Genomic DNA, 17,434 nt, shown 5'->3' with positions numbered 1-17,434 from the left:
GACAAAAGATCAGACAGCATTCATGACCTTGTTTCTAAATCCCCGTTCAAAGACAATGTTCACGGCGCCACCTAAATGTTCTCTTGGCTTTCACACCCTTCTCTGAGCTCTCTATGGGCCACACCTCTCTGTGGTCACTTACATTCATTCATTGCCTAGGCTTTGCACTATCAGCTGAGGATGCAAAAGGGTTGAAGCATTCTCCCTGCCTTCAAGGTGCTGCCAGTTTAGTGGGGTTAATAGAAGTCATCAAACAATTGCACCAACATATGTGTAATTTCAAGCTGTGATGGATGTGAAAGAGGAAAGATAAAGGGTGCTATGAGAATGTAGAACAGATCTAGCTTTGTGGGGAGCATTTACCCAGGAGTAGGTACAGGTGGGGAAGGAACCAATACCAGGCAGAGAGGATACCACATGTAAAGTCTTGGAGGGGAGAAGAAGCTCGGAGCAAAAAAAAAAAATACTGAATCGAGGCTGGTGTAGCTGGAGCCCAGTGGACAAGGGAGAGAGACTGCCAGATGAGGCTGGAAGCTGATGATGACGGGAGGGGCCTACAAAGCCAGATAGGCCAGAGTTAAGGATTTTGGATTGCAATTGGAAACCACTGAAAAAAACTTTAGAACGTGGAGGTGTGGAGATGAGATCAGCAGAACCTGACTGGCATTTAAAAAGATCCCTCAGGCTACAGAGTAAGAAAGAGTAGGGAGGCAAATCTGGGGGTGATTGCAATGCAGGGGAAAGAGTGGTAACTCCGCAAAGGATTGACATTGAAGGAAATAGAAGTGAATGGCTTTGAGAGTTGAAATCAACAGGACTAGGGATGGATTGGGGGTTGGGGCCAGTGAGGGGGAGGAAGGTATCAGGGATGCTCCTCAGGTGTGTGCCTTGAGTATCTGGATATATGGCATTGCCAACGCCTGAGACGGGAACAGAAAAGACGCAGCCTTACGGTGCCATCACATTTGCCTCCATCGCTGTACTTATCGCCATAAACGAATAAGTTGTGGACCACAGCTCTTCCCCATAATGATGACAAATGAAGGGACTGAAGCTACTTCCCAGCAGTCTCCGAGAGAACACTGTGAATTCCCCTTCTGAATTTATCCATATAAAACGCGTTAATGGATATTAATATTAGCTCATGGTAAGTATGAATACAGGTGCCTTTGAATCTATCACCAACTTCCAGGAAAGCTTCACTATCATCCTCTTAGATTTTCAACGGATAAAACACACAGGCTTTTAGAAATTTCCTCTACGCAATGTCTTGATTATGCATTCTGATGAGAGAGAGTATATTTCTGAACCATCATGAACAATAATAATCATAATCCACTTTAATTTATGGACAGTTCATGCCTTGAAGTCCTCTCGGCATTTAAACAGAAAACAACTAAGAGAGTAACTTATAATCACACAAGGTAATATGCCCAAATAAATAAATCCCAGAGTTGGTCCGTAAGTAAACGCCTATACCCAGGACTCAACATTAAAGAAGTGCTATATATAAAACTGGCAAAGATTTAAAAGAAAGGTCAAAATTATTCTTCTTACCTGGAAGTACCCTGCAGTCACTGGGCTAAGTAGTAGGACAGAGCCTGGACCCTTGGCTACTTTACATACATGATTGTTCTGTGTAGCCAACACCTATCAGAATGAAGGCTGCCTATCACCTTCTGCTAGGCTCACCAAGAGAAGCATCACTATTCCAACTCCCCGCTTTCCCTGCAGCCAAGATATAGGCCTGAGAACTAGGCTCCACCAATCAGATGCACCAGGAGACTTCGATTCACCTGAGCTACCCGAGAAACACCTGTGTGTAGCATTTTTATTTTTACAGGTGGGGTGGGTCACACAGTTGCCTAGCTTTTTGGTACAGCAAAGGCAACGGGGATTTACCCAAGTGGCTTCAAGGGTAAAGTCCTGGCGCAGAAGTGGCTGTAGGGGCAAAGAGGCAGTATCCTCAGCTGGTCAGGGAGGCAGCAGTAGTGATGGCGACTTCTCACCTGGCCAGGTGCCTTAGGCCTTGCTCTGGGGAACCTAGCCTCATGCTGGTCCTCTAGCCTTTTCACCAACTCCTTTAATTACCCAGTATCCCTCCCCACCCCTCTCTGATGAACATCTGTATTAAATTCACCTGGTTTCAACAACTGGGCACCTTTTGTTCTATTTGCTTTATCCTCTCTCTCTCTCTCTCTCCCTCTCTTTCTCTCTCTGTGTTTATTTTATTCTTATTTTTTGCTATCCCACTCGAGAGTCTTCCACTTGAAAGTCACTGACCTCCTAACATTTTATTCCTAAATACTCGAGTGCCTCTCATTAAGTATAATCGCCTCCAAAACCACAATACTGTCATCACACTTAAGAAAATTTACATTAATTTCATAACACTGTCTAGAATACGCTCTATATTTAAATTCCTCCCGTCTCCATTGTTAGCTTTTACAATTTTTCTTTCCCAAAACAGGATCCAATCTAAGTTCAATACTGTAATTGGTGGTTATATCTCTTTAGTCTCTTTTAGTCTAGAATACTTCTAACTTTAAAAAATTTATTCATGGCGTTAACTTTTTGAGGGGTAAAACAGTTGTCTCAGAGGCTCTCCTACATTCTTGATTAGTCTAATAGTTTCCTATTTGTGGTGTTTCATTTCTTCCTCTTTTTATGTTCCCTGTAAATCTGAAGTTAGGGCTAGAGTCCTGAATAGGTTCCAGTTTACATTTCTCAGCAAGTGTACTTAGCAGGAAGGGGCATGGATGCCACACACTTATAGTGCCTTCACCACTATTGGTAATACTAGATTTGGTCACTTGGTTAGCATGATCACTGCCAGATCACTTCACTGTAAATATATGGTTTTTCTCTTCTGCAGGTTATCTTGTAGTAAGTAATCTGTGCTTTACCTACTATGAACATCCTGCTCTTCAAAAAGTTTTACCTTATGATTTTAGTATCCTCTGGTGATTTTTGCCTGGTAATATCTTTTTTTTTTTTTTTTTTTGGCGGTACGCGGGCCTCTCGCTGTTGTGGCCTCTCCCGTTGCAGAGCGCAGGCTCAGCGGCCATGGCTCACGGGCCCAGCCACTCCGCGGCATGTGGGATCTTCCCAGACGGGGGCACGAACCCGTGTCCCCTGCATCAGCAGGTGGACTCTCAACCACTGCGCCACCAGGGAAGCCCCCGCAATATCTTTTTAACAAACTCCTTTTCTCATTTATCAGCCCAAATTAGTCTCTGTTGCTTGTAACCAAGAGCTCTGACTTAGAAAGCCACCACCTGTTAGTAAGAAGCAGCATGGAATCAGGGGACCGGAGAGCTTGAATTGGCTGACTAACGGGCTGTGTCACTTTGAGGGAGTGCTTGGTCCCGTGTGTGGTGCTGATGAAACCAGTCCCCATGTGCTGTCCTGAAGTTGGTCAGTCTTTTACTTCTTCCCACCGTGTTCCATGACTCTTCCCATTTTCGTCCTTCTTTTTCTCGGCTCCATTTTCATATCTGGGGGTGGTGGAGCAATGGGGAAGGGGAATGGGAAGAAGATGGGTAAAGGCTGAGGGGTTCCACTAAGCCCCACGCAGGCTGGCCCAGACAAGCCTAGGAAATCTGACCGCACCCCAGTTCTCAGGCGCTGGCTGCCTCACGGATTCCAAGAACAATGCAATGCCAGTTTTCTCTTTGGGGAACACGCAGCTTAGTGGACTCTAATGCTAGCTGGTAGCTTCTGTTGGATGCCTCAATGTGGATTTCCCACTTCCAACTCAGCCTGTCTTCTCCACTGTGAGCTCCTTGAGGGAGATGAAGCACTCACACAGAGTGGACACACGTAACGTTCCTGAGTGGATGAGGAGTAAATACCAACTCATCTGTAAATATAACCACTCATCAATTCACACCTTTTTCGACCCCTTTCCTGACCTCCAAAGGCAATGCTTTCATGAGACGGTGTACCATACGCAGAAAGAGAAATTGACACACTAAGGTGTCAACTCTGTTGCCCACATTTCTAATCAGCTGATGGCAGAAGTAGAAGCAAGTTTCCAATTACTAGATAATTTATTTTCCTCATAACTAAGTTCTGGGAAAAACTATCATCCAGAACGGGCTTGAAGAAGCATACACCTGGCGCAGCCCAATTTAGACCTTAGAATCCCTGCTCAGACCACCGCCCCATGAAGCATTTCTTACACTGTGGCTACCTGCTCACCTTTGAGCCATCACACCATTGCTGGACCAATAAGTAGCAGTGCATCCAGGCCTCAGGGGCTGGGTGGAGGTAACCCTGGAGGTCTGTGCCTCATTGCCAATTCCCGTAGATGCCCTTAGTTCTTAGTGTAATTGATGTGTCATAGGCTTCATCCCGTGATTTGTTATGGCCTCATTGATTAACAGGGGGCTGACAGAGCCCAGTGTTTTTCTGCTGTTCTCTCTGGCAGGAATGTTTGTTCAGCAAAAAAGAAGGAGGGGGGTAGGGTTGAAAACACAGAGACTCTGCTTCCCCTTGTACCTCTCTTCCCTTCTGGGCATCAGGAAATCGGTCAGGGCTGGATTAACCTGACGGGGGCTTGATGACGTGGGTCCCATCACAACTGGTTCCTAAAGTTTCCTACAGGAATTGATAGTGGCCTCCCTCAATTTTATAAATAACTGGAGGCTTACAAGACTTTATGAAAAGTTGCTGGTATAGAAGACCTAACTGGCTCTCTTAGCAAAACAAAACAAAACATAACGTAGCCTGTTGACAAAATGAATTGATGGTGATCAAGGACAGAAAAGTTTTCTCGTCGCTATGTAATGACAGGGAAGGGGCAGGAATAAACCTGTGATGATGAAGAGGTTTTGTATTTTGATCTGGGAGGTGGTTATGTGAGTATATATACATACGTGTGTGTGTGTGTGTGTGTGTGTGTGTGTGTGTGTGAGAATTCACTGAGATGTTCACTTAAGATTTATGCGCCTTACTCTGCGTATGCTATCATCTTATTAAATTTATTCTTCTTAAAATATAGCCTGTGGTAATGGAAATAACACTGTATTCAGAGCCACTGACTTCTCATTGTTCACATTTTGGCTGTCCTCACAGAAGGCTTCGCCGACCACAGCTAGAGTAGCCCACCCTCCCCTCTACACTCTATCCAATTACCTGGTTAATTTTCTTCACTGCACTTATCATCATCTGAATATAGCTTATTTATTAATGTACTTACTGGCTATCTCTCATCACTAGAATGTAAATTCTGTAGTGGCAGGGCTTTTGATCGTCCTGTTTCCTATGGAATCCCCAGCAGGAAATATATGTTGACTGTCTGACTGACTGAAGCAGAGATACTTAAGCTGGTATTAGGACTCTGTTATAGGATTAGTCTTATCAAAATAAGGTTAGGAGATCAAACGATGCTCATGGTAAAGACTCAGGATTGTGGCCAAAGCTGAGTTAGAGTTCACCAGGCCAAGGTCCAACATACAATCCAGAAAACAAAGTCATGGTCAACATCAGGCATGAGTGGTCATTGGGCCAGGTACAAGGGCTACTCAGGTGTGCTGGGCCAACAACAGTGTAACCTCCAGCCAATGAATGGTCACTTACGCACATCAGTTTAGGGGTCTGAACCTGATTCCTGAGGTTAGAATACACCGGGGGTTCTCAACCAGGGCAATTTTGCTTTCCAGCGGACAGGTGGCAATGCCTGGAGACATTTTTTTTTTTTTGCGGTACGCGGGCCTCTCACCGCTGCGGCCTCTCCCGTTGCGGAGCACAGGCTCCGGACGCGCAGGCTCAGCGGCCATGGCTCACGGGCCCAGCCGCTCCACGGCATGTGGGATCTTCCCGGACCGGGGCACGAACCCGTGTCCCCTGCATCGGCAGGCGGACTCCCAACCACTGTGCCACCAGGGAAGCCCCCTGGAGACATATTTAATTGTCACAGTTAAGGGGAGCAGGACTACTGGCATCAAGTGGGTGGAGGCCAGAGATGCTGCAAAACATCCTACACTGCACAGGACGGCCCCCGAAGCCTCAGCCAAGAATTATGCAGTTCAAAATCTCAATAGTGCCCGGCTGAGAAACCCTGGAATAGAGGAGAGGGCAGACCCCATCCAAAGTGGGGGGAAATTGGGATCTCTGCTGTGAAATTGTACAAATACTATGCTTTTCTACTGCTGAAAGCAAAGGCCACAGATTTCCTAGAGGGGAAAAAAATTCTATCCGCAAGCCCTCTATCCATACTCTAGTCTGTAAGAGATTTTATTTTATGGATATCCCTTTCTCTACACGCACAGGTTGACCAGTATTTCAGCGTGTTTTACAGTGTCATTCTGGGATGTAAAACCTGAAACTAGTTTGAGTTTTCCTCCCTGGATGAGCTCCTGGCAGCTCTGCCTGACAACCCGTCACTCTTGGGCTCCAGGCCAATTTCTTTAATGAATCTCTCTAATTTAATTCATATTTTCCCACCTCTCTATTAAGTACCACCCAGGCTCATCGAGCCTAATATTTGAACCATACACATTTAATGACTGTCCCTTCATTAAACATTACAAGCTCTTTCAGGCCTTGGCAGACGGGCGCCCCATTCGATAACCTAGCGCCCCGGCAAAGTCAACAGCCAGGGCCAAGTTCATCCCTCTGCTTCCCGTCTTACAGCTGGGGCTGGAGCTTCGTGGGTGAGATGGGCTTTATCACCAGGGAAGCATAAGTTTTCCAGGCCAATGGATTCCGCGCCCCGGCTATATCTCATGCCTTGACACTAGATGTCAGCGAAGGGTAATTGTCTCAATTTGGAGGCCGGCTCAGGTAGCTGCTGGCACCCTCCGTTCGTGTTTTATAGCGAAGGTGAAGCATGGCTTCGTTCCCACCGCACGCATCTATTACAATAAAAGGGGATATCGGCGCCTAGTGTTTTTAAAGGCTAGTCATAAAAGATGAATAACGAGGCAGTTTAGAGCTAAAAGACAGCTGCCCAGCTCAATGGCCATGATGGATGCCAAACACCCAGTGTGGAGAAAACCCATTCCTCTGAGACCACCATCCAAAAAATTAATGACTACAATTCAGCATCTTTAAATGTGCCACTTAATATACTGCTACCATAATTAAATTTCCAGCCCTGTGACCTTGAGACCATTTCCTGAGATAATAAATGAGATCAAGGTTTAATCGATGCGGATGCGAGTAGAAACTGTCCAAGGGTGCAGGGAGGTTCCGGGCTGTGAGTCAAGGCTGGGGGGCGGACAGGGACTCTGCCAGGGTCGGGCTCGTCCTTCTGAGACAGGGGTGGCTCCTAAAGTTTCTGTGTTTGCCAACCAGGACGGCACAGTGACGTGGAGACGGCACAGGACCGGGAGCCAGGAGGCTAGTGTCCCAGGCAGAGCTGTGCTGCCGAAATCGTTTGACCTTCATAGAGTCGCTTCTCCCTGAGCATTGGAGGCTGAAGATCGAAGGGCTAGACACTTGCTCTCCACAGTGCTTTCTAGCTCTAGTGTTTTCTAATTCTTTCTGTTAAACTGTATGAAGAAACATGTCAGCTGCCCCCTTCCCTCCCAGCAACAGCACTCCCACACCCCACACATCTATCCTTTAGAAACGGTATGGTAAGCAGTTAGGTTTCTTTGTCATTTACCAGGGGGTTATGGGTGGTGATGCAGGGTGAATGGGGTTTGCTAGTATCTCCCCCCGTAGAATGTCACTGTCTTAATAGCCAGGTTCCTTGGAGGGCTACGGACGTCCCCTTGCCCAGCTAACCTCCTTAGCTCCTTGCCAGGTGAAGGGTTACTTCTCACATGGAAGAGCACAGAAAACGAAAGGTCTTTGTAAAGAACCTGGCTAACTGAAAGCCAGAGGCAGGTTTAAAGGGTGGGCCACATGCAGTCAGAGAGCTGTGAGGGGAAGGAAGGGTGGGTGATCCCCACCCTGTGCTTTGGGCCTAGGAGACAGTGGTGCCCACATTTGGTTTCAGTGAAAAACTACTTGGGTTTCCCTGGTGGCGCAGTGGTTGAGAGTCCGCCTGCCGATGCAGGGGACACGGGTTCGTGCCCCGGTCTGGGAAGATCCCACATGCCGCGGAGCGGCTGGGCCCATGAGCCATGGCCGCTGAGCCTGCGCTCCGCAACGGGAGAGGCCACAACAGGTGAGAGGCCCGCATACCGGGAAAAAAAAAAAAAAAAAAAAAAAAAAAAAGAGTGGGCATGAGGAGAAGGTCTTAGAAGTCTGAGGAGAGCTAGGATATAGAATATAGGAAACAGATGACAAGGAGAACAGAAGAGTGAACGGACAGGTAGGACTTCCAGGTGAAGTAAGGGTTCCCTTGAGGGGAGATCAGGAGCTTACAGCACAGCCAATCAGCAGTTTGGGTGACTTTCTCCAACCAGGTGCACCTGAGAGTGTAGAATGTGAGAAAAGAAACCCCGACCTCCGCAAAGTGACACAATGGTTTTTTTCTTTAGGCCTTAACACAGACTTATTTACTTTTTCTATTTTTATTGGAGTATAGTTGATTTACAATGTTGTGTTACTTTTAGGTGTACAGCAAAGTCACGCAATATTTTTAAAAATCAAAATTAATGCTAAATTCACGATGAAGAACATCTCAACATTTTAAATAAGGACAGGATCCAAGGCTGCACTTTCAGGACCCTGTCTTACTCTTCTCACTCTGACCCAGACCTTGAGGTCTACACTATGCGTCTTAGAGAAACAACATACACTCGCTAAGTTCAACTTCTTTGGCTGTTTTAAATTTACGAAACAACTAATAGTAAGCAAAGGAGTAAAAACACGGTTTATTTAAATTTCAGAATGCACTGACATTAACAAATCCAACTAGAATGAGGGGATTTTTTCCCTGTACTTTTTTTTAAAGAACATATTCGTATTCACATAGGAATGGTGCTTAATGTTTCTGTACAGTTTATTTCATTCAGTCAAGTTTTCCAGAATTAACTGGATGCAGGAGTTCTCCTATTTATTTAACGTGAGCAAAAGTGTGTAGGTGTGAATCAGAGCCTTACTGTGCCCAGAGCTGGGTCAGGCCCCACAGGGAGCAATGCTTTCATCTTGGACTCAGCATTTTAAGAGAGTTTAAGTATGCACTTGATAGGGAATTCCCTGGCGGTCCAGTGGTTAGGACTCGGCGCTTTCACTGCTGGGGCCCTGGGTTTGATTCCTGGTCAGGGAACTAAGATCCCGCAAGCTGTGCAGCGTGGCCAAAATAATAATAATAATAAGTTTACACTTGATAAACTGGGAGAGGAAAGTGGCCAGCATGGCAAGGTACCATCTCCTCATGGGGAAATGACAGAAGGCACTGAAATGTCTCTGAAGAGACTTGGTCACTGTCTTCAAACATCTGAGTATGCTAGGTTAGCTGCTTCTGGCTATGGTTCAGTTTCTCAAGGATGTACCGCTCAGGAGGGGTCCTTAGGGGTGGTCGTCCATCCTGGGACAGGGTGCTCACCAAGGGATGATGGACAGAAGGTGTTGATTTCGACGTATATCAAAATTGCTTTTCTGAGAGTACAAGGCCACTCCACCCAGCTGGATATAAATCAGCTCCCTCCCTAACAGGCTAGATTGTGGGGTGGGGTGGTAGTAGGATTAAGCCCAACTCAGGGCATGCTGGCTAAACCAGACTTAAGTTGGAGGACACTAAAATAACACCCCTCAGCTTCCTGTTTAAGTGCTGCCTTTCCTTGCAAACCTCATTTTTACAGGTGCAATTTGGCAAAGGAAGTGGCTGTATTATGCTGTTGGGGGCCAGACTGGAAGTGATGGCAGAAGTCCCAGCAGGACATATTTCTGTTCATGAAAGAAAAACATCCCAGGAGTCAGAAGTCCTTAAACATGAAAAGGACTCCCTGAAAACAGTGAGTGAGCTCCCCCTTTTGGGAAGCGTTGAAGCATCTTCCTCCGAAAGAAAAATCTATATCAGGTGGGATGAGCTGATTTCCAGGCCTCCTCCAACTTTCCGGTCCAGATCCAGTCACCTGGGGTCTTTTCAGTGAACAAATATTTATTGAGCACTTACAGTGTGACACGCATCAAGTATTGGGCACCTCTTGTACATCACTTCAGGTCTTCTAAGACTCACTTCTTGTGCCAGCCACAGCTGTGGCCCCCAGTGCTCTGCAGACTTCAACAGCTCTGCGCAGAGGCAGCCTGGCTAGACTTCACTGCAGGCCTGCATCACAGGCCTCTTGCTTCCTTCTTCTGCTTCTCTGAAGCTGCGTCATTGGATGGCCAGGAGAACCCACTTGTAACTCATGCCTGTATAACTTGGAATGGTGGGGGGAGTTAAAGTTCAGTGAGATAACCTTTGACCAATGGGAGATGGGACCAATGAATGAATGCTTTCCCCTTTCTTTCGCTGAGTGTAAGGGCCTGTGATGTACTTCATAAGGCTCCTCAGAGGTTGTGCAGTATCCACCGGGTACTTCTAGCAATGGTCAACTTGATAATGCAAACGGTACCAGCTCTCCCTCCTTCCCTGTTCACTCTCCCTGTCCTTTACTCTCGCCTGCTGGCATCACACCTGCAAATAACTATTTGCACATAGCCTTTGTCTTAGGCTTTGCTTTTGGGGAAACTCAGCTTAGCATCCACTCTAATTCGTGATAGAAGTATGGTATTGATCAAAACAAATGTGGCCCCTGCCTTCATGGGGCTTATAGTCTTATGATCCATATTATTATAAAAGTCTCTATTTCTATTTCATCAATGAAGAGAAAGGGAAACATATATGCTTAGTCATTACATATTCATGGGGTATTTGATATTTATGAAGCCCTTCAGAGGCATCTCTATCAAACAATCTCATCTGGAACTTTACATTGTAAACTAGCATTGCCATTTACAGTTTATCATCAAAGGCTCTGAGCCACAGAGAAGTAAACCAACTTGAAGTTGAAGCCTATATTCATTTGGTATGTAATATGGTTTAAGAAATTGGAAAATATGCTTTCTAGAGTTGTTTTCAACTCAAAGGGTCTGATTTTGTGAGTTGTTTTAAAATCTTTCTTTCTATCCTTTTTTTGAGGGTTATTTTCCTATAGGCTGTTATTTGATAGTAAGTTGTTGATTTGGAAGTTTTTCTTTGGCATTAAATGGAACATTATTAAGTTTCTCATAAAATATGACATTTTTGTAATTGATTTTTTGATACCTAATATACTCACATGATTCAAACTTCCCTCTCCTGCCTTCCATCCCCCTACCCCATCACCCATGAGGTAACCAGTTATTAGTTTATTTATTCTTCTAGAGAAATTTTATGCAAATGCAACTCCAGACACATGCATGTCTTTTTCTACCTGCTTGATTTAATTTTTTAAAATGGTAGCATACTACATATGTTTTATGTAACTTGATCCTTCCTTTTACTATATATTTGAGATCTTTCCATTTCAACATACAAATAAATTCATCATTCATTTGATAGTAGGATAGTATTCCATTGTACATATACTGCAATGAGCAATCTATGGAAATGCCACAATGATGTAGGCAAGTGTCTGTAGGATAAATTCCTTAGAAGAGGAAACGCTGCATCAAAGGACACACGCATTTATAGTTTTGATAGACATCAATACATTGTCCTCCCTTGGCCTTGTAACAGCGCTCCCATCAACAATGTATCACAGTGACTGTTTAGGCAGTGAAAAGATTTTTTTACTTTTTAAAAAAGTGGCGCAGTGGTTAAGAATCCGCCTGCCAATGCAGGGGACACGGGTTGGAGCCCTGGCCCGGGAAGATCCCACATGCTGCGGAGCAACGCAACTACTGAGCCTGCATGCCTAGAGCCTGTGCTCTGCAACGAGGGAAGCCATCGCAATGAGAAGCCTGTGCACTGCAACGAAGAGTAGCCCCCGCTCGCCACAAACTAGAGAAAGCCCGTGAACAGCAACGAAGACCCAACGCAGCCCAAAAAAATAAAAATAAAAATTAACAAATGACTTTGGTGGTTTTAATGGAGGTTAAGCAAGTGAGTGAAATCAACCTTTACCTATTGTAAAACTTATATTTTCAAAAAAGAAAAATCAGAATCAATATTACCCCCAAACAGAAGTCTACAGAGAACATTTTATGATTTGAACCCTGAGGTTAAATTTCTATTCCCATCACCCATGGATTCGGAGATTTCTCCTCCAAAGAGTAAACGCTCAGCCTTCTGACATCTCTTTTCTCCCTTTGTGGATCAGTTAAATAAGTTTCTCGGCTCCCTCACTGCTAGGAAGGGAGGTTCTCTCTGTTGCATGTCAGGATGGGCTGCAATTCAATTAGCTCCCCTGACATCACATGCAACTAACCCTTCTCTCCCTCTCCCAGAACTCTCCCTGAACTAATTTGTTTCTCCTGGGATTTCGTCTCCACCTGGACACATTGCTATCAGTAACTATTCCCTTTTCCAGTTCTTTTCCACTGATTTTCCTCTCATAGTTAGTAGACTCTTGAAGTTGCCTTAACTTCATGCCCTATTTCTCCAAAGAGTTCTAACCCTTGCTTAATTCATTTATTGGATGTTGTTTTTTGCAAGGTGGCCCAGCAGTTTTTGCTTAATTGAGATTTTAGTATATCTCCACCAATCATATTTATATGGGGTCATTCTTTCCCCAACCTGGAGTAAAATATATACATGTTGAGAAGGAGGCTCCCTCCAGGCCTTTCGGGCTTGTGAGCAGTTGGTGCCCAAGGAAAGGAGCCCCATGGAGCTAACTGGGGTGGCTGGCCTTTTGGCCTTTGGAATTTACTAGCAGCAGTTGCTATTTTTATAGAGCAGTGGTCATTGGCCAGGCAGTTTGCTTTCATTAGCTCAGTTAACCCTGCTAATAAACTCACAAAGGAGGTACTGTGATAAATCCTACTTTATAGATGAGGAATCTGAGGCATAGAGAGTTTAAGTTACTTACTCAGGGCCGCACAGCTCACAGGGCCCAAAATCAAAATCTGGTCCCAACCTACCTCTGGGGATTTAAGGGGAGACTTTGAACACTGAGATAGTCATATCTGAAGTTTCCTATCCCCACTCTCTTCTTGACATACTTTCCTTCTTTCAAATTGGGATTAAAAAAACACAAAAGCCTCTAATTTCTCACCCTCTTCTTGTGTTTTTAAATAACTCTCATACTGTCCTCCATAGCAGAAAAGACAAAAGAACAAGCAGTCAGTGCTTGCCTTGATTGGTGCTCGACTTTCTCTTTTGCATCTTCATCTCCATGTCTCACAGGTACCATCACAAAAACTATTTCCAAACTTGTGGGGAGATAAGAAGTGTATGCATTGAAACTTGAAGGGAGGGAAAGAACAAAGTGTAAATCTTACCTTTGAGACACACATTGCTGGATTCAACAAATGATTACTGCTTTCTAGCCCCATGCCAGATAGATAATGGCATGAATCTTTACCTTAAGGAATTTAAAAAAAGCCGATTGGGGTTGGGTGGAGATAGTTATAGAAGTGGCTATGGCAGAAGGCACAATGAAAGTAAGTGTTTTCTCTTGCAAGTTTCTCTTCATCACCCTGTATTGCATCTCTCATGCACAGAATTCCTTAGGCAACCTTACTCAAAGCAAGGTTTCTCTTTAAACAGAAGAACTTGTGAAGACAGAAAACATGCAAAATTGGGTTCCAAATTACTTCCTGGTGGATTCTTTGCAACTTTGGATTTACTTCTCTTTAGTAAATAAGGGTGAGATGCAGAAAGATGAATGAAGGATGCCAATCATGCTATATTGCCTTCTCTATCACATTAAAAAAAAAAAAAACTATGAGGGAAAATTATGCAAGTAGAAGATTATAAAGGTGTCCTATCAAGGAATAAAACTCATCTCCACCAAGGAATCCTACTATTTTAGAGTCATACCTGTTGAACCATGGGAGCTGGTTCAATGCCTCCCAAAATAAAATAAACAAAAACCTGAGCCATTCTATTACCACTTCACTTCCTTTTAATATATCCTGAGATAAGCAGAAAAGATGGGTGAGAAAGGAAGTTACTAAATGATGCCCCTAAACTCTGAGTCATCTTGTCAATTAGATCATCAATAGATAAGACCAAGGATGGGTAGGCAAAAGCTAAGTGTGATTCAGCTAAAAGCTCAATATGGAAAGGTCCAAACCCAAATGTCATGAATGAGTCTGACTTTAAAATTTTAAAATAGTTTATTTAGAGGATTCCAACCGTTAAACTCAGTCAATCAGAAAAGCCCTTAAGGATCCAAATACATTGCTGCCGTGACTTTGAACAACCTCTAGGAACACATTCATGTTTCCATCTGCAGCTTAGGTAGCTTGTGCTGTCAGCAGAAACCCCAAGATGGCATTCTTGCCTTATTTTTCTAAATGGTTCCCTTGGCTCAAAAACAAAACAAAACCTTCTGAAATGCTCACAAGATTGGATGACTGGATTTGGGGGAAGGGGGAGAGGGAGAAAGTGACATTCTTTCTATTACCTAATAATCATGGCTTTCTGGCTACTGGATATGATTTTAGGTATGCTATAGAATAAAGGTCCTTTTGCACGATAATTTCTGCCTGCTGGTCAGCCATGCTGCACGCAATGGGATTTTGAGACCCTCTTTCTATGTATTACCAGTGACGCTATAGGAAGTCTCATGGTTGACATCTAGAAGCAGCCACACGGTCAGACAATGCCAGCCACAGATAAGGAAACTGGGTGTGTTATCTATCTAGCAGGGACCTGAGGAAGAGGGCATAGGAAAGGTAAACTCTGGCTAAACCAGAGATTGAGGGGAAATAATGCTGGATTTCAATTCCATTTTATAGTTTATAGTTTCTGTTCACTTACTATCTTGTTTTAATCTTTCTAACCATCCTGCATGTTAAACAAGATGAAATGCAGGTTAGGGAGCTGCTTATTGTCTAACGCCATGCAGGATGACACAAAGAGGTCAAGACATTGGGATGATGTTGGAGGGTCAGGATGAAAATCACCTTTTCCCTCTTGTGTGTATGTGGCCCCTCCCTCCCAGGCAGTTGCTTCCCACTGATAGTTGAACACACTCAAGCCTCTGCCATCACTGGCTCTGTTGTTAAATACAACGTGCATGTTTCAGTCTCACTTCTCTTGATTTCTCAGTGGAAACTGACACTATTGATCATTCTCTTCGAAAAACACTTTCCCCCCCTAGTTCTGAGATACCACACTTTCCTGGTTTTCCTCCCAGAGTCTGGTTTTCCCATTTCAGGTCTCCTATGCAGGCTGATTTGTCTCTACCAAATCATCACACAGAGAAGTTCCTCCTGGTCTCGCCTAGTTCTTCGGTTCTTTCCCCCTATCTCACTCCATACATCTCTATTGTTCTAATTACTAGTGACTTGCAAATGTAAGTTTCCAGCCCAGACTTCTCTGAATTTCATACCTATACAGGTACCTACTCAACATCTCCACTTGGCTATCTCAAAGACACCTCAGATTCAGCATGTCCAACACCCAGACTCAAAACAGGTCTTTTCATGCTTTCTACCTGAATAGTGTTTGCATCTGAAATGTTATTTACGCCAGAGATCTCAGACTCATCCTTGGCCGTTTTCTTTTCCTCTCCTCTGTAGCGAATCCATCACCAAGATTTCTCAATTTTATCTAATTATCTCTCACATTTGTCCACTTTTCACTTTGCCACTGCTGTTACACTAAATCTTAGCGCCACCTCTCAACCAGACCTCCCACCCTTCTCCCGGTACCACTCTGCTTTCTTATTAATCTCCACAATGAAGTTAGAGTAATTTTTTCAGAACATGAACCTGGTCATGTCCATCACTTGTTTAAAACGTGTCGATGGCTCTCTATTGCCCTTGTGATGAGGACCAAAATTCTGAGAATGTTTTACAAGGTCCTGTACGGTTTGAGTCCTGCCAACGTTTTTAACTTCTTCTTATACCTTCAGCCCCTGACCCCCAACCTCAGCTTGTTCTATGTGTTTCAACTCTATTTATTCTCTCTTGCTCCCAGGTCCCCATTCGTATCTTTTCATCCCCATCTGATCTTAGAGCAAGGGTCATCTTCTCAGTCACGGCCCCCAAGTCGCCCTCCTCTCTCCCATTCTAAGTCAAATTCCTTTGGAATTATCCACTTCCTAAGAGTGGTTACCACCCTTCAAAGGGCTTATCTCAGTTTGTCACTATGCATTCCTTGACACGATTATTTGGTTAATGTGTATCTTCCCCATTATATTCTAGGCTTGATTTTTGCTTACCATTTAGTACTAACTACAAACTCAGGGCCTGGCATATAGTAGATGCTCACTTAATACTTGTTAAGAGACTAAATATTGAAGAAGGAATAGCAAGATCCACATCTATTTCACTATTTTGCCTAGTTCAAGCCACGATGCAGATTTTCAGAGATAACTAATATTACCTATTTCATACTTCAGGAGTCTTAAAGAATAATTTCCAATTTGGTTACTTTTTAGTATCATCCAACAAGTCCTATAGTTGTTTTCAATGTAAAAATAAACATGATATAACCCTAAAATTAAACATCTGTTTATAGGAACTCATATTTCTCTAAAGTAAACATCCAGATATATTCCATAAGTTATCAAGTTGGGTTTTTGTCGTTCAGGAAAAGGAGAAAATTACATAGGTAGAAGCCCTTATTGGAGGAGATGAATTTCCTTGCCCAAATCAGAGGAGAGCTGACTCAATGCCAGTTGCTGAGAGGATTCATGAAAATTTCCCTATTAAAATGTTACTAAAAAAAAATGTAACTACTAGAACATGGACTGAGAAGAAGGAAACTGAATTTTAGTATGAAAATAGTCAAGTCAGATGTGGCTAAAAGTATTTGAGATTCATCTATCTCAGAAAAATGTCGTGATGATCAAAATAAAACTGTTATGGGATGTAATCAAACTTACAAGTTTTTGCACAGCAAAGGAAACCATAAGCAAAACAAAAAAACCTATAGACTGGGAGAAAATATTTGCAAATGATGAGACAAACAAGGGCTTAATTTCCAAAATATACAAATAGCTCATACAATTCAATAACGAAAAACCAAACAACCCAATCAAAAAATGTGCAGAAGACGACCTAAATAACCTAAATAGACATTTTTCCAAAGAAGACACACAGATGGCCAATAGGCACATGAAAAGATGCTCAACATTGCTAGTTATTAGAAAAATGCAAATCAAAACTACAATAAGGTTCCACCTCACACTGGTCAGAATGGCCATTGTTAAAAAGTCTAAAATAATAAATGCTGGAGAGGGTGTGGAGAAAACGGAGCCCTCCTACATTGTTGGTGGGAATGTAAACTGGTGCAGCCACTATGGAGAACAGTATGGAGGTTCCTCAAAAAACTAAAAACAGAGTTGCCATATGATCCAGCAATCCCACTCCTGCACATATACCCAGACAAATCTATAATTCAAAAAGATAACATGCACCACTATGTTCATAGCAGGACTATTCACAATAG

General features: G+C 43.6%; 1 protein-coding gene across 2 annotated transcripts in view; it reads right to left on the bottom strand.

Annotated features, from left to right (window-relative positions):
* BNIP2 (BCL2 interacting protein 2) overlaps positions 1-17,434 on the bottom strand; it is a 225,836-nt gene that overhangs the window by 83,213 nt on the left and 125,189 nt on the right. The gene's annotated exons all lie outside the window — the stretch shown is intronic.

Source organism: Stenella coeruleoalba (genome assembly GCF_951394435.1).
Source record: "Stenella coeruleoalba genome assembly, chromosome: 2".
Classification (NCBI taxonomy): domain Eukaryota; kingdom Metazoa; phylum Chordata; class Mammalia; order Artiodactyla; family Delphinidae; genus Stenella; species Stenella coeruleoalba.
The sequence above is the reverse complement of the archived record's forward strand: the minus strand, read 5'-3'. Positions and strand labels throughout refer to the sequence as shown.